The 20,840-nt window shown below is 40.2% G+C and overlaps 1 protein-coding gene across 1 annotated transcript in view; it reads left to right on the top strand.

Moving 5' to 3' along the window:
• Positions 1–20,840, top strand: part of ZFPM2 (zinc finger protein, FOG family member 2) — an 815,442-nt gene that overhangs the window by 207,292 nt on the left and 587,310 nt on the right. The window lies entirely within an intron of this gene.

The following is a 20,840-nucleotide window of genomic DNA, read 5'->3' on the forward strand; positions in this document are numbered from 1 at the left end:
AGAGAGAGAGAGAGTAGGTTTTCATGGGAAGACCTCATCCCTTAAGAATATTGATGGGGACAAAATATACTCACAAAATTAGTTCACAATTGCATGGGGGCAGAAAATGGGTGATGAGGGTACTCAATAAATTATGGAACAACCATGATTTGTCTGTCTCCCATGGACTTTTTGGAAGGTGGCAGCTCACATGGAGTCGCAGTGGCTCCTATGTGGCCCCACATTCTTTGCTTTTATGTTTCTTTCATTGTTTATGAATAGTGTGATAAGTGCACCCAAGCTAGATGACCTCCAACATTAATTCACAGGAAGTAAATGCGTACATTAAGGAAAATATTCATGCTGCTCTGTGAACCCTCAAAACTATGCGCGCTCTCCTGGCCACATCAGTCTGCAGAATCGCATAGTTTTTGCAATAACGGCTTCCATGGTCTAAATATTGGCAGATTCAATTAGCGTGTCAATGTGCGTGTCGTTTTGCATGTAATCATGTCGTGTTCTAAGGTAAAAATCCATATGCATGGCATCCTTCAGCTGGTGTAAGTAACTTGCTTCAGTTATGCCCTGACAGGCTGAAGTTGAAGGGCTGCTGAGATAAGGTCAGGTAGGTCTTTGACTCGTATTGTAAGTGCAGTTGACTTGCACAGTAGCGCGTGGTGTGGAGGACGCACGCTCCAATGATATGTGCTCTATTCCGCAGCTCCTACGAAGGACACAGAGATTGCAGTCATACGTCCCTTTCTTTGCTGATTGGGAAAATGTGGTAGATAGCAGATCTGCAGAAATGCCATTTAATGTAAATTTAAAAAGTCCAAGAAACATTGTTACCCGTAGAGATAGTCAGACAGAAGGAGGAACATTCTGAAGAAGCACCGGAAATCAGAGAACGACTGCGCGTTACCCTGACAGTGAATCGGTATTATCTCTGCAATCAGATAATGCAGTTATCATTAATTTTCACATTTGCATTTCAATCTTTGCAAGGAAATGACTCTTGCCGAATGAAGATAAGGGTTCTGTACCACTATAATGAACCATCATTTCATCCTGATGCTTTGTATCCATATGAAAATGAGGCTCAGGAGGGGCGGGGGCATGGAAACATTTTCACAAAGTGTCAAAAATTACTACAGGCCTCGAGGCCCTTTATGAAACAAGAGACAGTCTAAATAAATCTTCTGTAGTCAAGTGGCTATCAGATGAAGAGAAGAAAGCTGAGCTCCCCATAGGAGGAGAAAATCCGAGGCAGGAAAAAAAAAACCTATCTGCATCTATTCCCTTTACCCACTTTAGGAAGCTCCATCATTACATAGCAGGACCATGCCAGACGAACTCGCCAAAGCATCTGCACACCAGCTGCAACTAGAGGAGAGAAATGTTCAATATTTAGAAGAGGCACAGTGCAAATATTTATTCATGGGTGCTCTTTTAAAATTATTTGTATATGCCTCAGTGACGTCATGAGCCATGAGCACTGCAGGCAACCATTGGCCGTCCATGAGCAGGGAGAGGTGAAATGGAATAAAAAGAAGGGATGAAATATCCCAAGACACTTAAATAGCTAAACACAATGGGATGACTCTTAAAAGGCACGGACCACTCAAACCCATGTAAGATGTGTAATGTACATATGAGTAAATGTGACCGACTCACAAAAGGAAATCGAAGTTCAACTCCTTCCTACTTACCTGTACCGTTCTGAATCAGCCCGATCCTCACCCGTCCCCCAATCGTAGGCCATGGAACATCTAAGTATATAGGACTCCTTTAGTATCAGATATCCAAGCTACTATAACGTGCCCCTCCCCTTCCACTGACCTCCGTTAACTCAAGTTACATGTAGCGTGCTCTGCTACTTCCTAGCTAGGTTTGCACTATAAAACAAACCAAATACATATTCAAATACGAACTGTGGATGACAAAAACGGGTTCACTGTGTACAGTTCTAAGACTGGGTTTGTGATCATTAGCACTCTGGATGATACGACGTCCTTTCATTGACAGTCTTTTTTTAATTCGTTTTTTAATGAAATATTTTAAACGAAAAAAACTGATCGAAAAATATAGGGGGTAGGCAAAGTGCATGTAAGAGGTGGGGGGGTCAGGAATAAAGAAAAAACAATAGGGAATGGGGGAATGGGGTTACCCCCAAAAATAAAAATAAAAGTATTTCAATGAGTTTTTCATTGAATATATTTTGTAAAAAATGAATCGAAAAAAGACTGTCAATGAAATGACATAGAAACCTCTGGACAAACCCCAGAAACTCTCTTCCAGGTCCCAACCTTTTAAAAACAGGAGCAGAGCATTCATATTTTACCCAAGGACATAGGCTTGTGTGCTCAGCATACATCTGAATATGGTTCCCACAGAATTTATATTCTATGCTCCTACAGCTATTTTATGTAGCTTGTCTAATCGTTTTGTCAAATTCACAAGCAAAATCACCTTAGCTGGCTCAGAATTGTACTATTTTAAATCACTGTATGTGCATGCCAAAGAAAACATGATTTCAAGACGTTGAGTACTTCACAACTCAGCTCGAATTTCAGCTGATGTCCCTACTCACAAAGCACTATTTTGGCAAAATTACATTGACTCCCGTGATCTATAACAATAGTTTTTAGGGTGGCTACCCTTAATACTCAAAGCTTTCCAATGCAATGTTCACAAATGCATGAAATTCTGACTTAACCACTATGGGCCCGATTCATGGAATATTTGCCCGTTTCAAAGTGAATTTGGACCGCTGAAAAGTGACTTCGCACTCCTGACACAAACCCGATTCATGGAACCATGCAAAGTGTATTTTTGTACTGCAAAATGCGCTGGCTTTGGCCAGACTTTGCACTGCAAAAATACACTTTTCAGCAGTGATAATTCACTTTGAACCGGGCAAAGATTCCATGAATCATGTCCTGTATGCCTGCTTGCTCTCTCCACTCCTCTTCAGTACATAATCTCAAAGTCCCTAAGTACAAACCGAAATCCATAGTGGGGGTGGGGGGGGGGGGTTTAAACCCTTTTGAGTCCGGAGACCAAAACATGGAATGACCTTCCTTTGGAAATGAGACCTGAAGTGAATTTAACAACATTCAGGACATTTCTCAAGACCTACCATTTTCATAAGTATTTGAAGATTTAAAGAATACTGAAGCTCTGATGATCTGCATTTACCTGGCTGGTCTGACTATTTCTGTAATATTCTTACAGCACTTTTATACCCTCAGGTCATTATCTTTATACGTTAAAAAAAAAACTTGCAAAGGGATTTCAATTCCAAAACGTTATAGCCACATATCACTACATTTGTACATGACAGAGAGCTGCATGTTGATCGATCATATGGTAGAGCAACTGATTACGTTAACTATGGCAGCAGTATTTTTGTTGCTGTACCCAACCCTGCCCGCAGAGGAACAGGGATAATAAAGCATCTTCTCCAAGTTAACACACGCAGCTTGATATTACTTAGGAGCCACTGTTCAAAGCCATTCCTATATTACAGTTTAGAGATCAACACCATGCAATGCCATCCGGCAGTCATAACCAGTTTTGACTCCATGCCACCTTGTTCTCAGGGCATCTGGCTTACACCCCCTTGTTGAGGTCACATTCACACATTGGTCCCTGTGCCCTCCTATTGTACTTCTCTGTGTAACTTGCCTCGATATTGTTTGTGCATTTTATTCTGTGTCTGTCCTCTTCACCACCCTTTTGACTTCTCCCTCTACCAGTTCCTATACTTTTTGTCTTTTCCTTTTAGTGTGGGTGTGTGTAGGAGGGATGAGTGCATGTGATTAGAAGGGACTTAGGAGACGGAAACATGGAAGCTATTTAGATTGACAATGCCAGCTTCTAATGTGAGCTCTTAGATCTTCGAATTAGTAGTACGGTATATGCATGAATAAACATAAACCTATACTGTTAGTGCCACATCATCAAAATGCTGAATTGGGAAATTTGTTTCAGCTTCCTGAAAATGGTGTACAGTAACCACATGTTGGCATAGATGCAGAGCCTTCATGTTTTCCAGTTCTATGCATGAGAAAGTCATTCAGTCCTATTTTATCTTGGAATTCTGGAACTTGTAGTGTTGTCTTTTCTTTTTTTAAAGGTAGCAAGCACTACAAATCCCAGAATTACATAAAACGTGGGACTGGCTGTCGTTCTCAAGCAGGGACATAGAAAACATGAGAGGTACATAGATTGTGGCCACAGCCTCAAGAAAATTATTTGCAGTGGCCATACTGGCTTGAATTGTGGTTGCATCTTCAAGAAAGTGATTTACAGTGACCATACTGGTATACAAACTGGATACAGTGTCATGAAAGTGATTGCCAGTAATCACACTGGCATATATTGCAGCTGCAGCAACATGAGCCTTCTTGAAATGATGAAACACCAATAGATTTTGCCCACAAGGCCATGAAAGTGAGTAACAGTAACTACACTGTTGAAGACTGGTCACAACTTCAAGAAAGTGATTCAAATTGGCAATACTGTTATATAATCTTGCCACAGCTTTAAGAAAGTGATTTATTGTTACCAAAGTGGTGGCAATTCATGAAAGTGATTTACTCTGACGATACTGGAATAAGTTGCTGCTGCAACATCAAAGTGATTTAAACTGGGACTGTTGTCATTTATTATTGGTGGAGATTCATGAAGTGTCTTATAGTGGCATGTATCAAGAAGAAGCTACGTGAAGGTGCCCTACATTGGCATTTGCTAGCAGGCATCATAAAAAACGTTGTAGAATCCTAATGTGCACTGTCAGTGACATTGCACCTACTGGGGGTTTCATGTGTTACCTTTTCTAGAACCAATTTCAAATTGTATCTATTTTAACCCACTTTTCTCAGATTGTGCTGTTAAATGCAGCAATACATTATTTTTAAAAAGTTCCTATGAGGGAGAACTTCCCAAAACACCTTTACATCATGTAACTGTTCCATGCCAAGCTTGCCGACTGACGATAGTTCATGGGAGATGTTAATGCACACCAACAAAAATATTCACCTGCCGTCATTCACCTTCAATCAGTTAAAATAGCGGTGCCCTCTCAAAAGCTGGCCAGGACCAAAAGCTGCTTTTGTTACTGTAAAGCACGCAATAATAGGTCCACTCACATTAGTGACTGGTATGATTGAGCACCAGGGGTCTTGCGCCTCCCACCTTGTTTCTATGCAAAGTGAAGGGTTTAAGGTTTGATTAAAAACGTACTAATATATTTTACCTAGACCTGCGGCAGTATGATCATGATGTGCATTACACATACATGGTGGCCCAGGCTGGCCTGGCAGTCTTTGACATGGCTTGCACTTGTCCAAGGAGCTTGAGAGAGGACCCCTTAGCAGGACTCGCAGGGGTCGCCTTAATTTTGTGTTACATCATTACGACATAGCGATAGGATACAACAGCGTTATCTTAAGAAACATCTTGCTCAAATTTAACATAATCACTTGATGGTTTTATGTGATAGTGAGCTGTTTTTTCATGTAACAAGAAGAACTTGTGCAAAAAGATAAAGTTGAATGGCTGACAAACTCCAATGGGGAAAATTGCATATCCAGCATTTTCACCTAGAATGTTTGTCCTAGGAATGGAGCAGCTGGAAGTGTGATATTCCTTTTAAAGTGTGGCAAGTTTGTGTAAAGTGTGTATGCCATCGCCATATCCAAAAATCTTAATTGCATCTACACACTGGGCCTCATCACGACTTCGGCGGTAACCCTTAAATCCGGCGGTAGCGCTATTACTGCCGGATTTAAGGGTCTGCCAAATCAGGGCTTCGGCGGTTTTCGCCCCAGCTCTGAGCTGGGGGGAAATCCGCAGAAAATTTGCGCTAATACTGCCGGCGGGAAATCCGCCGGCGGTATTAGCGCGAAGATTCCCCATTGAGCCCAATGGGGAATGGGACATTCCCGAATGGGCTCAGTGGGGAATGGGGACTTACATTACCGCCGAACTCGTGATCCGGCGCTATTAGCGCCGGGGAGTTCGGCGGTAGGGCTAATACCGCCCACGCTAATAGCGTTACCGTTACCGCCCAAGTCGTGATGAGACCCACTGATTGTTAGGTATAGTCAGCATTTCTACTCTAACTGCAATGACCCCAACACGTCTTGTTGGGTAAATGTTGAAAGAGGGAGTGTTAGGTAAGAATTGGTGTAGTCACACTGTGTGAGACTACACATGACTTATCTGCTTGGTAGTAGGTAACCCACCTTTTGGTATAGGTCTGTCCTACACAAGTTGGTAGTGTGACTGAGCAGCCAGGCCTATCTCAAGATGGGTAAATTTGAGCTGTAGAGCTGTACACTTGAAATTTGTAAAAACAAGTTGACAAGTAACATGTACACTCAAGGTTTCTGTTATTTATTATTTTATTTTGTGTTAGTTCATTATAAACTTTAAAAAAAAAAAAGAAATGGAAAAAGCACAGTTCCAATCTTAGATGTTCCTCAATCTTGTTTACATCACATTGTTTAGGTCAGATGGTGATTTCTTTTCTAAACATCCAGGCTTTCTAACTTTGGACCATTACCACTGGTGTCTAGTCTTTTTGCTAGTTCTTCTAAGTAGGCTGTTAAGGCAAACATTAGCTGTCTGTTTGCTCCTTCGTGCATTAAGCTCCATACTTCACCAGTGTCCCGACATATCTTTAAGATATTCACTTTTTCCAGATGTGTGGATCGTAGCTGTTGTAGGCTTGTGCAATTTAGGATCAGGTGTTTCAATGTTTCTTCAGCATTCGCACAGAAATGGCACAAGTCGTCACTTGTTACAGTTCTCTTCCTAAGATTTAGTACTTCTTTATTATGAAATAGATTCAACTGAAGCATGATAAATCATTTCCTTTTGCTGTTGCAGGGGAATCTTTCAAGGTATTTAGGGAGCTTATTACAGGCCCTAGCTTCGGGCGGAGTGTCTTTCATACATCTGTATCTCGCTCTATGATCAGAGGTTTCGAGTTCCCATAATCTTTTCTTCACTTTATTCTGTTTTTGCATCAATGTTTCAGAATTTATTTCAAGTTGACGTAGTAGATTTTCACAGTTTTTCTTCCACATGTCGAAGATTGAATCTATTTTTGTTTCAATCTATGAGCTTAGTATTTTGAATTGTGGTAAGGCATCAGCCCCCAAAACTTTCCTGTACAGAGTTAAGGTATTGTATTCTGGCATTAATTGATAACAGTCCTAGTTCGTATTGCAGACAAGCGACAGGTGCTCCTTTTGGAAGTTGAAGGATCTTGGACCAGAAGATATTCTCACACCACGCACAGGTTTTAAATGAGCAACCTAGCATTGTTTCGGCACCAAACATCAGAGACAGAATTGCTTTAGCTCTATAGAACTCCATTACCGGCTTTAGGCTGAATTGACAATTTTTCCGGTTTATGACTGCCGCTTGAGCGGCCAACATTCTGCATTTACTCTTTATTCTCTGTACAATAGGTTTGTCCATTAGATTGGAGTTTATTGTTACTCCCGGGTATTGCACTTGATTTACACAAGAGATTGGTTCACCTCCAATTGGCCACTTACACTTGCGTGAGTTTTTTTTTTCACTTCTCTTAAATTTTGTAACACCAGAATCTCATTTTTACTGGCATTGATCACTAGGCCGTTTTTCTCTGTATAACACTTCAAGTCAGTCAATTTCCTTTGTAGGCCAATTGGTGTTAGATCCAGTAGGACCATGTCATCGGCGTATACCATGTGTCCTAGTTCATGACCATTCATCTTTGGGGGGAAGGATCTAACTTCTCCTAGATCGTAGACTACATCATCAATCAGTAGGTTGAATAGTGTTGCCCCAAATGGACAACACTGCTTAACTCCCCTTGCAGTTTTTATTGGAGCAGATAAGAAGCCAGCCTGATCCAACCTAATTTTGATGGTAATTTCCAAATATAGTTCCTGACTGGCGATCTACACTGTTAAAGACGTATGCCAAGTCTACAAGTGTTGTAATCCAGAATAGGCGTCCCCAACACCATGAACACAGGGGAGAACCAAAACAAAACACGCCCACCAAGAGGGAAAGAGGGTTCATGCGAACAAAACCATAGAATCGATCAGTGGAATATACTGCCCACTGTGAAGGAGCTAAATATGGGGATAGACCAGGTCAAGGAACATAGAAAGGTATTCAATCAATCTTTAATAAACACATATTCAATTACCATACACATGATAAAAACAGCATAAAAACACATAATTAATGCTGAACATATCTAGTTAAAGTGCATATTATTTTAATAGCCATCCTAGGATGTAAACATAAGTGCATTGTGCATAACATAATTCAAGAGTACATAACATCCGTAGACAGCAAAAATCCTCAGTTGGTGCCCAATCTGTATTCAGCCAAAGGGATATTTTGTAAGCAGAATACAACCAGGCAAGGGGAAAAAGAAAAAAATATATATGCAAAAATTAAATGCAAAAATTAATTAGGGAGGCTTAAGCAGGTATACAAGGCAACATAACCACGCAGATCAAAATAATCAATATTTTCTGCGGGATAGAAAAGGTTGTACCTTAATTAAGCCCACCAATTCGTTATTGAAAACAGACAAGCAGGGTAGCATCAATATATACTACAGCAAAACCTGTGCTTGTCTCCAATCTGACCAAAGTAGTCTACAAGTGTGACATATACTTTTGTCCTTTTCCTTATGGCTTCTATCTTTAAAGGTTGATCATCAATAGGTTTAAGGAGCATCCTATGCCCTTAACAAAGCCAGTGCCGGGTGTCATACACTCTGGCTTCTTTGCTCCAACTCCTGAGTTGTTTGAGCAGCTGTGTGGCAAAGATCTTCCCAATCACATCAAGCAGTGCTATTGGTCTAAAGTATTTAGGCTCTGTGCGGTCAACTTTTTTAAGCACTGGCACTATCACTGCCGTTTTGCAAAACTGTGGTACTCTCTTTTCAATTTTACATTTTCTGGAAGAGATTATAGTAAAGTTCGGCCCATGCCTCTGGATATTGTTTGAGTTATAAATAATTATTTATTTACTTAAAGTCAGTTTTAAATAAGCATTCATTAAAAGGGCAAAGGTTGAAACAATAAGAATACACTTTGAAATTACTTTTCAGAATCAATAAAGACAGTGAATAATCTTTGGATATGCTTAATACATTTCTCCTTCACCCGGAAGTGACTTCAATCACAAGGATAGTATTTGCATGTATATATCACACAAATATACTTTGTAGATTCTGAGTTGCAGAAAGGAAAGGTTAAGGGAAGTAAAATGGTTAGAACAGTTTCTCAGTAAATGTGAGGACAACTGAATCCTCCAATGAAGTCTAGATACACCTTTTCTAGCAGTAACAGTGTTTAACAAGCCACAACCTATGGGGGGAGAGCCAAAACCAAAGTCAATGGATTTTGAAGAGTTCCTTTAGGGAGCCAGGACAGCCAAGGTCATTTGGACGCAGTCTATAGTCTCGTGAGGATAGCTCAGGGGCAACATGCTCGCCTTGGAAGCAAGAGGACACGGAACAACAGAGGTTCGATCCCCGGGTCTGCGCTTAGAAACCTCTGTGTATTAAGAGCGTTATAAATAACCTATCATATCATATAGTTCTGATGCACTTCTTGGATAAAAGTCTTCCACAAAGTTAGAGAGTTCAGAAAAATCACAAGCTATTAAGCCTGTGCAAAGGGAGTAAGAATCAACTCAGAAAGTAGGTGCAAATCTCAAGTGAGAAAGCACACGACTTAAGGCAATTTAGGTAAGTACCCCAAACCCCGAAAAAGTACCTTTAGTTCGAAGAAAGGGGTCCAGCTGGATTCTGTCTTGAGACAGCCAAACAGACCCTGGTTCCTGAGCCTCAGTCATGGGACAAGAGGGAGGATGTCTGGGCTCCTGCGGCAGTACTTGGGAATGTCGTTGGCAGCTACAGGTTGTCTTTGTTTCAGCAGCACTTTGCGGTTTCAGCATTTCGTAAACAGCACTGAATCAGAACGATGGACACCGGTTGGACTTTCATTGCTCCCTCGGTCCAACACTCTGTTGAGGGGACTCTGGATCGGGATTTCCTGCTTCTGGAGTGTTCCTAGGAGGCCGGATTCATTCTGTGGAAGACGTTGCACTTGACTATGGACACTCGACCCGGGCATTGGGCTTCTACAGCAATGGAGAGGCAAAGCAAGTCAGGGATTGTGCAAAAGTGGAGTTCGTCTCTGGGTTAGTTGATCCAACTAACCTAAGGGGAGAAGTGGTTCCTTCTGATCTTCTCTGTCGAGGTGAAAAAGGAGGTCAGCACAGCAGCAGGGCTTCACCTGGCAATTGAAGGTGCAGGAGGTTGCAGCATGCTTCTCTTCACAGTTTCTTCTTTGGATGTTTCTTCCAGTGGTCGACTCTGCCCCCAGTCCCAAAATCCTCACCTTTTAAGCAGGTTTTCCCATTCTTGCACAGCCTAGGCTGTCAATCACACAGCAGGGTGGCTGTGCTTTGAGGACAGCCAGCCAGCCAATCTGGACTGGTTTCATGCAGGCATGCCTAGAGACAATTGACAGGGGAGTTTTGGTATCCTACCTCACTTCCTGCCCTTCCAGACACACTGGAGCCAGGGGTGGGCTTCAGGGCTGATGCCTGCCAAAGGCTAAATACACAAAGGGCTCAAATCTGTCTCAACACACAGAGTAAAATCCAAGAAAGACTTCACAAACAGAAAATGGCAAAAAAGAAGATTGGGGGCCATTTTGACAAAATGGTCACACATGGGTGCTGTACTGCGGAGGATTCAGCTTGCAGTAGAAAAGCACAATGGTAGGAACAATTAAACCACTGCCACCAGCCATTTAAAGTAGTGAGGGTAACAAAAATGTTACATGAGAAAGTAGAATAAGGGGTTACTAAGTAACCCCCCACCACTCCAAATAAGATGGTGTGTCCTGAACCTACAAAGAGAAAAGGTAAGTAAGATAGATTTTGTCTTACTATTCTTGTGAACTGTAGCTCACCCGATAAAAGGCATTTAAACCTTAAAGAGAAAAGTAAAGGATTTGTCAGCAACACTGCACTGAAGGTGTTGTGTGCCACTATACAAAAAGCAGATGCCTATGGAGTTTGTCAGACTCCTAAAACTGTGAAAACACAAAATCCAAATCAGGGAAAAACACATGAGCGAATGAGAAAAAGGTCCCACTCACTCAGGAGTTAAAATTAAAAAGTACTAAGTCCAGCAAAAGAGCTGGGGGTCTCTAAATTGGAAGGAATTTAGCACTCAAATGAAAATCCTCCCTAACAGGGAGTCCCATGTCAGTTTCTCTCACCCACAGCAAAACATCAGTCTCTAAAACAGGGATATTAAGCAAGCAAACATGGGCACGAAAAGCGGTGGAGTGATGATTAACAATTGTTTATCACATCAGGGTGCACAATATCATTTAAATTAATGCTTTGATTCCGTTTTAATGCATACTTTTATTGTATATCACACCCAATGCAATTTGCAAAGAGTTGATATTCAATAAGGATCATTTTTTGCTCTGGTTAATTGTTCCCATTATGCCATCCGCGCCGATTACTAATTAATGTCTAGAAGTGAAGTCCTACACAAATAATGCACTCTTCTGCAATAATCCTCTAGCTATACGTGTTCATGTTTCTGTGCTAATGGTCATAAAATGAATTTGGATGCAAAGGAGACGTTTTCAAATAATATGCCAATAACATGAAAAGTTTGGCCCCACTTCTAGTACGGCAGCACGCTTCCTTTCCGGCAAGCTGTAAAAGCGACCACTATCAGATGGGAAGGATATTACTGTTTGAAAGAAAAATGCTATACCAGTTAGTAAATTATGCTCGTTATCATTCATTAATTAGAAGTCATAGTTGTAATTACACGGTAAAGTCAATTTATCATAACAACAATGCTATCGCCCTTCCTGTTTGGAAGAACAGCAGTACTTTATTTCTTGTAAATCATCTTGCTTAAGGCTGGTATATGTTTATCAGACTCAGGGATCTTAAGTCCAATAATTGAAAGGAAGAAAGGAGACGGCATGGTATTACAATGCCTCGACACCCAAAAACTGTGTGAGGCAAAGAACTTACTTTTCTGAATGTGTATAGAAACGCTCCTTGCGTCTCTTGTGGGATCCATCTGGAAGGCACAAATGCAGTACAAGGAAGAGCCATATGATATAAACTGTGTGTGTGTGTGTGTGAGAGAGAGAGAGCGAGCAGGCTGCTTCTCCATCTGCAAGCCTGGGAACTTCCAGCGGCCTGGACGGGGACCATATGGGCTCTTTGTTATCTCGTGCACACTTGTCAAGCAGCATGCTGCACAGAAAGCTAAGGGTAACATGGAACATGTGCTTGCTTTCAATCCGGGGACTTTTTTCCCGCCAGCCATGAAACCATCTTCAAACAGTGCACACCTTGCTGCATCGTGCAGCCCCATTTAAGATAACACATAGGGCCTCATTACAAGTTCAGGGGTAGCCTTGCTGGTAAAACCGGCAGACTGCCGCCGAACTTGCACATTTTTCCGGCCCCTGGCAATGGTGAAATACAGGGCCATTACAACCCTGGCAGACCCTGTATTTCCCCATTGCAATGGCAAGGGCAGGAAACGTTTACTCCCCATTCCCATTTGTGCCCCATTGGTCCGACCTGGGGGGCGAAAGGGCAACAGCGAGCAGAACTCGTAGGCAAGCTTACCGGTACCATAGTTACCGGACCGGCAAACTTGTAATGAGGCCCATAGCCTAACTCAAATAGCGAATGTTTTTATTGAAGTATTTCATTACAAAAATGTGATGGTAAACAAGAAAATAAAACAAACAAGCACAACTTCCGGTTCTCTTACATAGTTGAAAATGTCAGGAAGTGTGCTGCTGCAAGGTAATTGAACTGCTGTATGTTGGCTCAAAGGTACACATGTTAAAAGAGTTTGAGGTCTACTAAGTCCCCCAAGCCAGACTGTATGTGACAGCCACTGCCACTGATTCTGTTGGAACGCATACTCCCGTCCCTACCCTGTCTCTCGTACATCTTTTATTCCCAAAGGTGACCCATTGATATGTATGTAATATTAGAGTACTGCCCTTTTCCGTGACCATAATTATTCTGGTGATTATAATCAGCATGCAGGTAGCGTTAAAAGCCCACTATCTTGAGCCAAAGTAGCCAAAGTCGGGCTGTGTCCCGTGAATGGTCACGCCTGCCATGAGTAAATGCTTTTAGGGTCCTGGGCCTCGCACCGGGGTGATGAGAGATGAGTTGTCTTTTTTCATATGGGAAAACGGTTTCACTCTGTGCAGGCGAGCTGATTTCCCACGAAGACAATCTACAAACAAAAATGGGTTTCCTGCGAAGTAGAAAAGGAACATTGTCCCTTTTCTATTTCCAGGGTGGGAGGTGGCTCACAGGGATGCAGACTCCGTGAGGGAGGTGACAGCAGGCATGTAAGTGTAGGGGCTGCGGGCTCGGATATATTTAACAGAGGTGGATATGCGTGGGGCAGGGATGGAAGGCAAAGTCCTGGATGGATAGTTAAAAAGAGTGCTGAAGTGGGAGGGGTGCGGCAGGACACTGTGGAATGAGAGCATTTACTGTAGATTTACAACCCGCTTTCTAGGTCAACTGATTGACCGGTGTCCCTCCTCAATCACTACCACATTAATCTTTAAGACCCACTTCATAATATTTGTTTTGTTTTGTTTTGATGGGTTTTGAGACGTAGGGCCTAATTAACAGACGCGTTTTATAATGGCAAAACCTCATTGGAAAACGCTCTATGAATAAGGGCTTTGATCTCCAAAACATTATTTCCAATCCAGCTGTGCACTAGTTTGGCTAGAAAGTAATGTTTGTGCTGTTTTACTCTTTGACATAAAACACGTGTACAAGCATGTGTGGCGTTAATTATCCTCGCTATTGGCCAACTGCTATGACATGGGCCTGATTTTGTTGAGTTGTTCAATACTTTCATTTGGTGCTTAGCAGCTTATTGTGCCCCATTAAAAAAACCTATTTGAGTAGCTATCATTTTCCATCCACTTGTATTTACATGGTTGCAGGCCAGTTCCACAAAAAGGTACTCCCAAGCAGCTGCCTTGCACCCAAGGAGTATATGGGTGGCAGGGAATGCCAAATTGGGCCTAAAAACATAACCTCTGGCCTAATTTTAGGTGGATTGAGGGTGGGGGCAAAAGGGGCCGCATGACTCCTTACACTGGACTCTGGCACTGCATGACTAAACAGTAATGCCATTCAACACTCATAGGGCCCCATTATAAGGGTGGTGGTAATGCTAAAACAGGTGGTATTTGGGAATGCAGCAATTTCCACTGCTCTGTCGAATTATGTGTTTTAACCCCATATATAAAAAGAAAGTCTAATTTCAACTAACTACACTTACAATGGTGACAAAGGACATCTATCTTCCCCAAAAAGGGTAAAAACAACTACCCTCAATGGTGCAGTAAAATACCATTACTGCATGTGGAAGTAATTCAGCGTGTCAGTATTAGCACATCTGATGCTACCAAACCTATAGGTAGGAGAGGATATCTCAACATATATGCACATATTGGTTCCCAAATTCAAAATTCTTCCGGGTACATGGTGGGCGATACTGTTCAGTGGTCAGTACCTCAGCCTCTCTTTGGCAGTGGGGAAATTCCTAAAGAAAATTCTAATTCGGTCATTATAGATACAATTGATTTTTTATCAGGAATGAATGATGAATCAATTCTTTTTAGACTAGAATAAGTGAAAAAAATATTATAAATGTTAATACTCAATTGAGGTAAATGTCTTTTAAACAAATGTAATGTAAATCTATTGTGAGTTCTGTAATGTTGCAAGCTGATAGCTTAAATAAAAAAAGAAATTTAAAGAAAATAAATACATACAAATTCTTAGCCGGTCCCACCAACCCACCTTTCAGATGAGTCAATGACGTCTTGCTGATAATTTGTATTTTACTATTTAATCCAGTTTACAATCTTTAGGTTTTACTTTAGCAAATTTTAGAATTCTACAATTGTCTTCATTCTTATTGAAACCCGCTTCAATGAGCTGCCTCTACTCGTTTATCTGATATTAATTTGAGTATAATGAACTCCCTTTTTGGTCAGTACAACAATAAAATTCAATTGAACAATTCTTTCCTGTGGCAGTTAGGGGGAGGTAAGTGGGAAGGCGAGGGTGATGAAGAGTGAGGTGCTGCCTTTCGATGATGAGATGATTATCAGGTAAGGACAACACCACATGGTCATACACCATATCCCTTTGCCTACCCTCTTCTTCACATATACCCATCATGCTGTACATATATTTGTTGGTGGGTCTGGTCACAATTAGACACAGTTTGTGCTGCTACCTGGATAATGGTGGAATTCTATGTTATACAGACCCACCTTCAAAACCAAAACGATGGTCTGTATGCACTACAAGATCTAGGTTTGACTAGGAGCATGGTGACATCCTGGACTAGAGGATTCTTGCTATGTAGTATGTTTCCAACCTATGTGTTATCAGACATTTACTGGATAGACAGATACAAAAGCATGCATGTGTTGTGACCTCTCTACATAGTACTATGTGTAAATATAAATTATAGGTGCTGTAGGGGAAGTATATAGTATTTTTAATATGGTGGAATGATATAGCATATATCGTAGTAAAATTGAGGATAGTGCTTATAAAATCAGTATTTGTTTCCATGTGAAGAAAAAAAATAGGTTAATACTGTGTATAGTTACTTAGCTGCATATGGTAATTAAGCTGGAATCTCTGGTTCTTTTTCTGTAAAAAAAAAGTCTAATTTATTGAACAAGGTAGTTTAAAACCTTTAATTGCATACAGTTGTACATATAGATTTACTTTTTTGACCCTCATAAATAGTGCATTTTATGTACTATATTTGTAACTATATTAGTGTGTGGTACACTGTTTTTGTATTGACATAAACTAATCATTGGGACATAAGAAAATAAATCCATAGTGGATTAAAACTACTGTAATTACATACAGTTTTAGCATTTACATAGTTCTAAAGAATGTACATGTTACAGCATACTTGTGTGTGTTAGCATCAATATATTATGTGAGTGCAAGTGTAATAGGTTGTCTGTTTGAAGTATGTTGTATTTTTTTTTTTTTTTGTGTTTAATCGCGATTAACAATTTTTACAAACTTGGTGCAGATTTATGTTGGTTTATCCTAGCCAAGTTAGTTTTTATCTGTTGCCTTTCCATCCAGGTCCAGGTCCTGCAAATATTTTGCTGTCGCTATTGTCAAAGATGTAGAGTCCCCGCTCATCATTTGGTTCCACCAGACTTCGTCGGTTGTCGTTCGATATTTTAGTCTATGGGATCGAAGATAAGCAGTTCTCAAGTTGTCTGTTCCTGGACAAAGCAGAAGAAGATGACGCACTGTCTCGGTGCTTTGTCTCGCTGAACAATAGTGACAGATGTTGTTTTCAGATTGCTTTCAGAAGTATAATACTTAATTTGTCTTTAGGACGTTCAGACTAGCCCTTAAAAAGATTGTTCGTATGTGTTTATTCAGAGATTTCTTTAGGTAGGTTCTCACCTTGTCCATTTTTTTGGGTGTTAAATACCAGATGTCACAAGGATATGTATTCACCTGCCTTATCTAATGTGTCAATCCAATCTTGGGTGTTCACTCTGTCTTTGATCTTATCCGGAATTCTTTCAATATCCCACTCAGAGCATCCGATTTTTTCTGCTAGTTCGAGTTGGTTTTTATACCAGGACGTCAGCATGTTGTAATTAAGGGTATGTTTAATTTAGTTAGCTACCCGTTGGCATGTTCTAACTGTATTGGACTTAAAAAGAATTTTTGCATTAACAATAACTCTGATGGCATATTTTAAGTGTATTACAATGAAACCCATATATAAAGTAGTTAGATACCCGTTGGCGTATTCTAACCATATTGCATTTTAATATTGCTTTTGTTTTATTATGGATGTAGTTAGATACCTGTTGGCGTATTCTAACTGTTTTGGATTTTACATTCCATCCACTTCTTTTTTGTATATGTATGAAGTATAGTGGTCTGAAGTGGTTGTGGCACCAGTGTCAATTTACTCCAGTTGTGTTGCTGAATTTAAATGGACCAGCAAATTGTCCCTCTTTATGCATTGATGGGCCTGCAGCTTTTCAGAAGAGACATTTGCCTTTTTGTCTTCTAATGGATGTGCAGTTGTTTTCTGACTAGAGAGTTTTGTGTTTGTACTATTTGATGGAGCAGCAGTTCTTCGGTTTTTCAGAGGTATTGCTGGGAGATCTGCTATAGGTTCTGTTTGTATTAGTTTTCTTTTTAAAGGTTTTCTTTTTTGGGATACATGGTACATATCTAGATGGGGGTTTACAGTACATGCAACCTGCTGTATTCTAGGATGCTAGACATGTCAGAGTTGAATTTGTTTGCATCAAAGTTAACTAGGAATAAACCATTGAGTGTACAGAGACGTGCAAGTGCTACGTAACCCCTACCTTCCTTGAAGACTTTGCTGCCAATGCCAATCAATGTGTGATCTAGGGTTAGACCTTACAATTTGTGAATAGTGACAGCATATGCAAGATATAGAGAGAATGTTTCTCTGCATACGTAGATATCTTTGAAAAGAAGGAACCATGCTATTGTGCAGCCTATTGTTTTAACTTCTGCAAGTTTATCAAAGTGGATGTTGACAAACTGAATCCTGTTGTCATGTGGATATGTTTGGAAGCCAACCACTGTACCAATTTCTCCATTGCCTAAACCTTATTCTACATCAAGGTCACGTTTTAAAATTACTCTGCAGTAAAGACACAGAGTTAATACTTTTTCTAATCCAGCTGTGTTGAAGATACATTTTTCTAAGCTATTTAGTCATGCTGTTGCTTGTTGACACATAGGGAGTGTCATTCTGTGCACTTCTATTTTGTCTGTGAAGCTGATATGCAGTATGTCTTGCATTTCTTTTTTCAACATTTTATTATTGAATTGACTTTATATTTTGTTGAGTTAATTGTTTCATGGCATCAGGCGTAGATGTGTTTTGCCCATATAGCTAATGGATTAGTCTCGTTTTTAAGATGGATTTTGCATCTTTAGTAAGCAGACAGGTTCTAATGCTTTTTAAAATGTTAGTATAGGTGAGAGCTACAGACTTACACAAGTTAGTTCTCTGTAGTGAAAATGTTGCCAGATATTTACATTTCCAATGCTGCTGAGTGTCTTACGGCCTTGTTTGTGTGCTAATGCTTTGAAAATATGTTGACCTTTTTACTGGTGTTAACTGTAGGAGGTCTCCGAAAACAATAACATGTTTTCCTCCAAACAGTTCTTTTTGGTCGGTTGTTTCTTGCATCCTGAGGTGAATTAAAGCCAACATGAGGTTGGAAACCATGCTTACTTAATCTATCAGGAGCACTTTTATTTGTTTCAGAATTCTAAGTACTTCAGTAGCAGAATCTGCTGATAATTAGCAGTATTCCAATCTGTTACAACAGCTGAAAGGTTGTTGTTTGTTAAGTCTTGTAGAAATGTACTGATTATTTTGATTAAGAACATTTTGCCACGATCAGCTTCCCCACTTACATACAGGAGAAGAGGCATATCATTTTTACAGCTACACATTTTAGTTTCATATTTAAAACCATGTTCAATTTATTCAGTGAATTCTAGATAAATGGTGAGTTGTTCATCATTTAGTTGTGATTTGAGCACTGACAAGTCTTCTTCCGATTGTTTAGGTTGATACATGGTATTTTCTACCTCAGTCATAGCTATTTCTGCTTCATTTAGAATGAGTGGTCCTCCAAGTGGTTCTTGGATTCCTGTAAGAGAAGTTAGACTGCCTTCAGGGATGTATTCATCTAGCAGAGTTTCAATTTCTTCCTCTTGTTTGTTTTCATTGTCCAACGTTTTTCTGTATTGTTTAAAATTGACATTTGTTAGACTTCTTTCCTTTGCATTGAACGCAACTTCGAATGAGTCATGGTCACCTAATAATTCTTCTTCTTTTCTCCAAGGGTTACAAAGTTGTGATAGGCCCATCTAATACAGTTCTCTATGTTGCAAAGATTTACATGATATCTTTATATGATTAATTAGGCTGGGGTTGGTAGGTTTTAGTAGGCTTCCTTCACGTTGAGACTGAATATTTTCCAGTTGGCTCATCTGGTGTGACATTGTTTTTGTAGGAATAGTTTGTAGGAATAGGAATAGTTTTGGGCTATGTCACATAGGCACATGTTTTCCAAAGCACTACTTCTGTTTGGGTAGTATGTGTCAATTCGTTTTTTTTATGTCCTGACTGGTGGGATCTTTTGTGGTTATTGTTTCAATCTCTTGGTAGGATTCTGATGAAGCTGGTCCAAGATGTAGCCAGACAATGTTTTCAGATTTCCGATGTAAGAGTGTTCCTGTTTAATGGTATGCATGTTCCTACCACCTGCATTCTCTATGGGAGAGCATGTTTATACCGAAACTGTAAACATTTTGTGACAGTGTTTTGTCAGATGTTATGTTATCCCAGAGGTCTTTAATCTCTGTTTCCTCAGCTCCGGTGACAAAGATTGTGACATATCTTGCAACTGCAGTGCGTTTTAGGGTATTTACCCTTTACACTGTGTCTAACAGAAGATATCAATCTATTTACTTGGGTTTTTTTGCAAACTGGTGTAGGTAAGCCAAAGCGACATTTGGTATAGTATGTACCTTTGTTTTTATATCGACGTCAGCAGTATTTGCCACACGTATGTTTTTGAAAGCGTAGGATTTGTGTATGTAGGTCACTGGGTGGTATCAGAAGGGATGTCCAATGTAATGTATTATTGAATAAATTGTAAAACAGTGGCATCACTGTCATGGCCAACTAAGTGAGCATTTTCTATCCACAAAAACATGTGGATGTGTGGTGTGTCTCTGGATTGATATTCTTTTCTCCAAAAGAAGTGTTCCACTTCTCTGAGTGGAGGGGTAGTTTTATTGTAGATGAAGTACAGCATGGCAATGAAGCAATAGTGAAAGTATCTTGATACATTGATAGGGTCAAGAGAACAGATTTCTCCTGGTGTTTTTATATCTATTCCCTCTTTATTTTGGTTTTCAGTGTGTAAGAAGTCGTGCAGGTCATCCCATACGTATTCTGCACAACCTAAAATAACAAACCATGTGGGTGGGCCTTTGTTCCTTAGCATACAGCGTACATCAGCGTGACATCAGAACCAGTATTCCTTTGTAACACACATGTTTGCCAAGAGATTTGTGATACTTGACTGCAAAACTTCATCTTTGTCTTTTATCTTTTGAAGCAGTTGGGTAGCGGACATGTTTAAAAAAGATAGAGACTGCTTTTAATGCCTGTGCAACTCCATAACATAGAGTTGCCAGTTCACTTTCAAACAGAAGGTGGAAAATGTATTGTACATTTTGTCTGAATCTGGGGACTCCAGAATACATGCATAAAGCGCAATATTCTGATGCAGTAATTTACGATGATCTTTCATCATATCTTCCTCCTTTTCCTGTAGGAAAGAGTAGAGGAAAATAATGTGCTTCTACACTTTTCTCCAACATGCTCATTGGGGATCCTTTGGCTTGATGCATTTGATATGTTTCTAATGCATCTGTTACGGTGTCTTTGGAGTGTAGTGGTTTAATTATATACTGGTCTAAAATGTTGACTGCACTAACAGGATTTACATCTTCAAATTGACCGGTTTGTGGTGTTTGGGTGGTTTCTTTTAAGCTTTCCTCTATGTTTATACCTTTGTAGTATTCATTGTTTTCCTTGAGATATTGTAGGACTTTTCTAACTTTGTTTAAGTTGACGAGTTGTT

Source organism: Ambystoma mexicanum, chromosome 5q, assembly GCF_040938575.1.
Source record: "Ambystoma mexicanum isolate Mex_15411 chromosome 5q, UKY_AmexF1_1, whole genome shotgun sequence".
In the NCBI taxonomy this organism is placed as follows: Eukaryota; Metazoa; Chordata; class Amphibia; order Caudata; family Ambystomatidae; genus Ambystoma; species Ambystoma mexicanum.